This window comes from Mus musculus, chromosome 18 (genome assembly GCF_000001635.26).
Source record: "Mus musculus strain C57BL/6J chromosome 18, GRCm38.p6 C57BL/6J".
Taxonomy (NCBI): domain Eukaryota; kingdom Metazoa; phylum Chordata; class Mammalia; order Rodentia; family Muridae; genus Mus; species Mus musculus.
This window is the reverse complement of record NC_000084.6, coordinates 32,584,808-32,591,937: the sequence shown is the minus strand read 5'-3', so window position 1 is coordinate 32,591,937 and position 7,130 is coordinate 32,584,808. Positions and strand designations below refer to the sequence as shown.

The 7,130-nt window shown below is 41.7% G+C and overlaps 1 long non-coding RNA gene across 1 annotated transcript; it reads right to left on the bottom strand.

Moving 5' to 3' along the window:
• Positions 1–235: 235 nt before the first annotated feature.
• Positions 236–6,581, bottom strand: Gm35480. The gene is made up of 3 exons (XR_877283.1): positions 5,523–6,581; positions 5,306–5,375; positions 236–1,536 (listed from the first exon to the last, which is right to left on the bottom strand). It is a non-coding gene; the product is annotated as a predicted gene, 35480 (long non-coding RNA).
• Between the last annotated feature and the right edge of the window lie 549 nt (positions 6,582–7,130).

The following is a 7,130-nucleotide window of genomic DNA, read 5'->3' as shown; positions in this document are numbered from 1 at the left end:
AATATCCACTTATCAGTGAGTACATATTGTGAGAGTTCCTTTGTGATTGGGTTACCTCACTCAGATGATGCCCTCCAGGTCCATCCATTTGGCTAGGAATTTCATAAATTCATTCTTTTTAATAGCTGAGTAGTACTTCATTGTGTAAATGTACCACATTTTCTGTATCCATTCCTCTGTTGAGGGGCATCTGGGTTCTTTCCAGCTTCTGGCTATTATAAATAAGGCTGCTATGAACATAGTGGAGCATAAAATCTTAATTAAAAAAAAACAACAACAACTAACCACCACACATTATCCAGATAGAGATTTTAAAATCAACATTACTTTGTTGTATTAATGGTCCAGATGTTTGAGTTACGTTTTTGTGGGTGGACCGTAGGAATTTTTTTTTTTCAAAGACATCCTTGGTGGTTCAAATGGCAGCCATTGTAGGTCTGTCAGGGAGGACCCTGAGCTGAGAGAATTCTCTCATCTTGGTGTGCATGGATGTCAGGTGACATCATTGACAGCCTTCTTCCTCCTCAGCAGTGGTTTCTTGATAAACAACTCCTCAGAAGTCCCTCTGTCTAGCAGTATGGGGACTTTCCTCTCCTCACAATGCTTTGGACTAAGCATAGTTGTAACTTCAAAACATTGAACACTGTATTCTTCTTATACCTTACATGCCAACTGCAGTTTCCTCTCTTTCCACTCCTTCCCTTTACCTGTACACCAAACTTCCCCTTCCGATCCACTCCCTTTCCATTTCCCTTCAGCAAAGAGCAGGTCTTCCTGGAATATTACAAGGTATTCCAAGCTACAATAAGGCTGGAACAAACCTTCATATCAAGACTGGATGAGGCAAGCAACCCAGTAGGAGGAAAAGGGTCCCAAAAGCAGGCAAAAGAGTCAGGGATGTCACCACTTCCACTATTAGGAGTCTCACAAGAACACCATACATGACCATAATGTATATAGAGAGGACCTATCTCAGATCAATATAGACACTGTTACTGTTGCTTCAATCTCTATGGGGTCTTATGGGCCTTGATTAGTTGATTCTGTGGGCCATGTTCTCATGGTGTCCTCAACCCAGGTTAGGAAGCAGTACTGCTCTTGCAGAGGACCTGCATGGGATTCCCAGCACTGGCATTGGGCATCTCCCAACTGCCCATATCCCAAGCTCCCGAACATCCAATATCCTCTTCTGGTCTCTGTGGCTACCTGAGTCCTTGTACACACACCCCCATACAGACATACCAGCATTCATAAAATTCAAAATAAATCTTAAGAAAACCATCAAGCTGTTAAATTCCTACTCTAATAATTAGTAGTGATTAGCGAATCATCAGACTTCAATATAACTTCTCTAGAAGCTACAGCTTTTTACAGAGCATATTTTACTAGATCTGCCAAGAACATACCTGTATCTGCTCAAGACAGCCAATTGCAAGGTCTATGGGATCCATCTCAAAACACTCTTCAAAGCAACTGTGTATGCTCTCTGGATTTAAGTCCATTCTTCTGAAGCTATTTCCATTGAAACGCTCCTTCCTTGAGGAGGAAGACATTCAGGAGACTCAGGAAGTAAACAAAACTCATAAGGTCAGAAAGCTCCTGAAACTTACAAGTCCCTATGGAAATAGTAAACAATTGCTTGGCATAGGACATCTCCTGACAGGCCCAGCTGCCTGCAGGTTGTGTAGGGGGCTCTAGGGATACAGCTTTTATAATCATCACTCATGCTAGGGTAGGATGCTTAGTGACATCAACCGTGCTAGGGTAGGATCCTTAGTGGAATCACCCATGCTAGGGTAGGATGCTTAGTGACATCACCCATGCTGGGGTAGGGATGCTTAGTGATATCACCCATGTTGGGATGGGACGCTTAGTGACACAGCTATCTGTGTCATCATGCTAAGTTATCCTTCACCTAGCTTTTAGATCACAGCAATAAACTCATTGGTTCCTCAAGCTAGATTTAAGTGGAATCTTCTCTTTGATTTGTCATCTGGACTAAATAGACACTTGTTCACATCTCCCCAGGAAAATCATACAATATCCACCTAATACATTTTTATATAATTAAGGTGCATTAAAAAAATTCCTCGATACGTTATACAACAAAAATTTGTCGAGGAAAGTCTACAAAATCCCCACATGGCTATACAAAGTAATATTGGATTAAAGTTCTTCTTTTACAACTAAACATCCTGGAATTACTTGTTATTTTATTTCATGTTTTATAATTTTACCAGCCATCAAGAAGGGTCACTGATAAAGTATAGTGATGTTCAGTGGAAGTCGAGTCTCATAACTGTTTATATAACCTATACAGGTACAGTGCCCTCACAGATCCATACCGTGAACATTGAAATGCTGCCTGTGGTCAGCCATGGCATGGCTAGCATGCCCAAAGTGGCAGTAGCAAGTGGCAATGCTGCAGTGACAGATACCATGCAGGAGGAGCATGGGCAAATGAGCTTCCTGGTGACTGCCCACCATTTTGCACAACTGTAATGCGTATACCCTGGAGAGGCACAGCCCCAGGGGCTTCATCCCAGAATGGCTTCTGGGTACTGCTGTGCCTTCTCATGTTTCTCATTGCTGTATTCCTCATATATCTGGCATGGTGTGATTGGTCATAAGGAGACCATCACTGCCCATAGCCTAATGTGATTCTTTTCTGGGTGATAGCCCACTCTGTTGGGCAAGTTTCCTGCAGATCAACATGAAGATAAGATCTCAAGTTGCTTTTCAAATGAATTAATGATTTCATGAAATTCCTGATTGATCTAAACAGTTTTAAGAAGTCAGAGTAGTTGATAGAAAGTTTAAGGAGATAGGTTAACTAGTTTTTTCAGAAAGTTATAAAAAAGTTAGAATTAAGAACAGAGTGTGCTCCTTCCTTATAGAGTAGTCGGCTCCAGCTGCATATGTAGCAGAGGATGACCTTATCTGGCATCAATGGGAGGGGAGGCCCTTGGTTCTGTGGAGACTCAATGCCTCAATGTACGGCAATGCTAGGGTGGTGAGGTGGGAGTGGGTGGGTGGGTAGAGGAGCTCCATCATAGAAGCAGGGGGATGGGGGTGGGATAAGGGCTTGTGGAGGGGAAACCAGGAAGGAGGATAACATTTGAAATATAAATAAAATAACCAAGAAAAGAGAAGAGAAGAGAAGAGAAGAGAAGAGAAGAGAAGAGAAGAGAAGAGAAGAGAAGAGAAGAGAAGAGAAGGAGTGCAGTGAGCTTTCTCGTGTTACAAGCATGGAATTGTACTTGAAAGAGACAAATATGCTTGGGACAAGTTAATGATCAAAGAGAACATCATTGTAGATTGGGTCTGAGTTCCTGGATCTTGTGATCTAGGAATATGTCCACAGGTCTCAGTGTATACCATGAAAAGACAGGGTTATGAGTAAAGTGTTAACAATCCTATTGAGAATATAAGAAGAGAGGATAGATGATCCACCAGTTTAGCTGAACAAGACTTTAAAAATATGATGTAAGATAGAGGATGATCTGTTTCTTGGTAAATACAAATTGTCGTCAGCTACAAATAGGAAAAAATTTGCTACTATAGACTGCCAAATATCTGGCAAGAATCCCCTTTACGGAATAAGAGCCTCTTCTGACTCACAAGCATGGTGTCAGGAGTGGAGGCATCTGGCCACATAAAGGAAAAAGCAAAGTGCAATCCTGACAAGGTTGGCCTCTGACATTCATACATGTATTACAACATGTATGTTCATGAGCACACACCATGCTTAAACTTTGTTAATCAATAGCAGGAACTATTGCTTAGGGGTTATATTAAGCTTGTGAGGAGAAAGATGGCAAATATTTAGTTTGGAATAAGCTTCAAAGGACAAATACATACTCAATCACCGTGTTGCAACTTTCTTTTGTGTAATGATTTTAATCTGTTTTTTAGGAATATGTTTTTGTAGAGATTGTTTTTAGGGAATATGTAAGTTGTGGTTTTTCTTACATAGAGAACTTTTTCTTCGAAGGTATAAAAAGGCTAAGAAAAAAATAAAGTTGGAATCAACTGGTTTGAGTTTGCTCCATCCATCCAATATCTCTGTCTGTCTGCCTGTCTACACATATGTATGTGTATGAAGTTGTTGGAGCTTGCCTTACTTCATCCGCTAAGTGTGTGTGTGTGTGTGTGTGTGTGTGTGTGTGTGTGCGCGCGCGCACCTTTCCTCCTCTTTCTCTTCTTGCTGGCTCCCAAAGAATTTAAAGAGTTCAGAGAGTTTCTCGCTGATCACAGGGAGTGTCGGCCCCAGTGAGTGGATCAAGCTTTATTCCCTCGGAGAAAAGTCTGTTGCGTGATCAATCACCAACTCAACTCTCTTCAGCTTACCCTATGGTGTCGAGGCTGTCCGTCAATGCTGAGCTAGAACTTCACACTGACACATAGAAATAATAATACTGGCAGGTAAGGCAATGAAGGAATTGAAACTTAAGGTCTCCAATCCACAAGGAACACAGGGCAAAAGAGCTGAGCATTTTCATGTGTTAGGTCCCATGCAGGAGCATAGAGATAATGAAGAGATTGCTGTGGCCAAATATCTGGCAAGAATCCCCTTTAGGGAATAAGAGCCTCTTCTGACTCACAAGCATGGTGTCAGGAGTGGAGGCATCTGGCCACATAAAGGAAAAAGCAAAGTACAATCCTGACAAGGTTGGCCTCTGACATTCATACATGTATTACAACATGTATGTTCATGAGCACACACCGTGCAGACATATGTGAAGTCTATTCTAAAGGGACTCTAACAGCCCCAAGCATGCAAACATGGCTTAGGAAGGTCTTGCCCTTCTCCCATTCCCTATTACTTGCTAGAAAGCCATTAGATTGCATTCCTAAAGCTAGCCATCAAGGTCCATTCTCTTATTTGATCACTTCCTCCTCCTGAGAGTGACCACCAAGGTCTAGCTATCAATTATTGGAGTCCAGCCATCAAAAGCCCAATTGAAACACACAGCTGCATCCTACTCATTCTAACACAGACACCAGGCACCCACCTTTTCCCCCTTGAAAATCATGCCTGCAAGGCTGTTTGCTGCTTGTTTTCTTCCTGAATCAGAGATCAGCCACTTAAAGAAGGATCTCTCTGTGAAAATAGGTGCCTAATTTGGGTCACAGAGAAAGCACCCCACTGCAGGTGGGTCCCTTCATATTCTCCAGTTATGCAGTTCTTAAACAAAGGACCATAGGACTCTACAACCTTCCAGAACAATACCACAAGCTATGGATTCACTGTTCAAAAACTCAGCCCATGGAAGCCAGTTCACATTTCAATCTCAGCACTGACCTTTTATTTAACTGAAGCGTTGAGTTCTACATTTCCGGTGAGGTAAGGAAGACTTAGGTTGACTGAGAAACTGTTACAGGCAGTGACATGGATAAAAGAAATGTTGTAAGGTCAACTTTGAAGCAACTTCTGCTCTAGCTCCCAATCTTCACAGTCAACCTAAACAAGCTTATACTTTAAAAGTAAGTTATTTTTAAAACCTCAGTAAAATGCTTACCTTGTATGCATGAGGACCTGAGTTCAATCCTCAGAAGCAGTGTTAAAATACAAATCCAGGCATCCTGCAGGTGGGAGGCTAAGCCCTGCTGCTCGATGGCCAGCCAGCCTAGACTACTCGGTGCATTCCAGGTTAGTGGGAGACTGTCTCAAAGCATAAAGTGGGTGGCATGTTAGCACCTGCAAAGCAAGTACTCTGCCAACTGAGCTATCACCTTAGTTCCCAAGGTACATCTGCAGTGCCCCGCACCAAGGCACACTGTTCTTCAATTTCCTTCTCAGCACACTCCTATGGAAAGTTTTCCACATCCTTCATCCCTGCAGTGTAAGTTCAAGTTGTCTGCATGGGGCTCAACAACCACATCCAAATTCCTTCTCCACATAAGCATCTGGCTTGTTTCGGTATGCCTTGTTCACACACCTCTTAAACAAAGAAATAAGTGACAAGACTCATTTTACCATCTTATCACAATTATTGTTAGCTACTCACTGTCAAGCATGGATGATTAATGGACCACGAATAAATCCTACTGATACCAAACAGGAGTATTGTGAGGACCAGGGAACAGCTTCTTTATTATTAGGGAGAAAATTGTCCTCTGATCCTTGCTAAGAAATTACAGGCTATTCAAGATGGATTTGATTATCACAAAAATTACAACTCCACGTTTTAAAAAAGTAAATGAACAATATATAATTTCAGCGATACTTGTGGTGGCAGGGGAGAAATGTCATCTATTCATCTGTTATGTAAGTCATTTCTCAGCACCAGTCCCTTGGACACATGATAGGCAAGCAGCAGAGTTAACAGAATATACAGGCTTCTTTCATTCCAAAAGGAATAAAAAAAAATTTACATGACTCCACAGCATTAAAGGAATCTCTGGTTGAATGGAGTTTTGCTAGATTCTCTCAAACATTTTAGAAATATGTATTAAGTTTCAAATATCCTTGTGATGACAATTCCCAGTTGTAATTTGACTTACCTGGAGAGAATTATAATCCAGAAATAGAGGGTACACCTGTGATCCAGATCTTGAGGCTGGAAGACACAGGCTTTTGATTTGGCTCTTGAGGCACAGTGGCAGTGAAAAGCTTAAGCCCAGGCAAGGTAGTACATGATTTTTAATTCCAGGAGACAGAGGCAAGCAGATCTCTGAGTTCAAGGCCAGCCTGAGACAGAGCAAATTCCAAATAAAGAACATCTTAGGTCCAAGCATAAACCTAATGTACATACCTTTAAGCTGGGCCATACCTAAGGGCATTGGAAGAAGGAAGGCTTTTTCTTCTCTGCCTGCTTGTTCTTACTTGCCAGCACATCTGTTGGAACCTACTTCCTTCAGGATTCCAGTTTATACAGAAGAGCTGAAACACCCAGCCTCATGGGATGGAACAACTACTTGACTATTGCTGCCCATTGTTGGATTAGTTGGACTATAGGCAGTAAGTCATTCCCATAGTGCCCCTCATTATATAGATATATTTCATAAGTCTTGTGACTCTAGAGAACCCTGACTAATATAATTCTTTAACCCCTGACAACCTTGAAATAAAGATTCCTGAGGAATCTTCCTGTTTTCTCCTTTTCTGTGGTCACACCAGAATTACC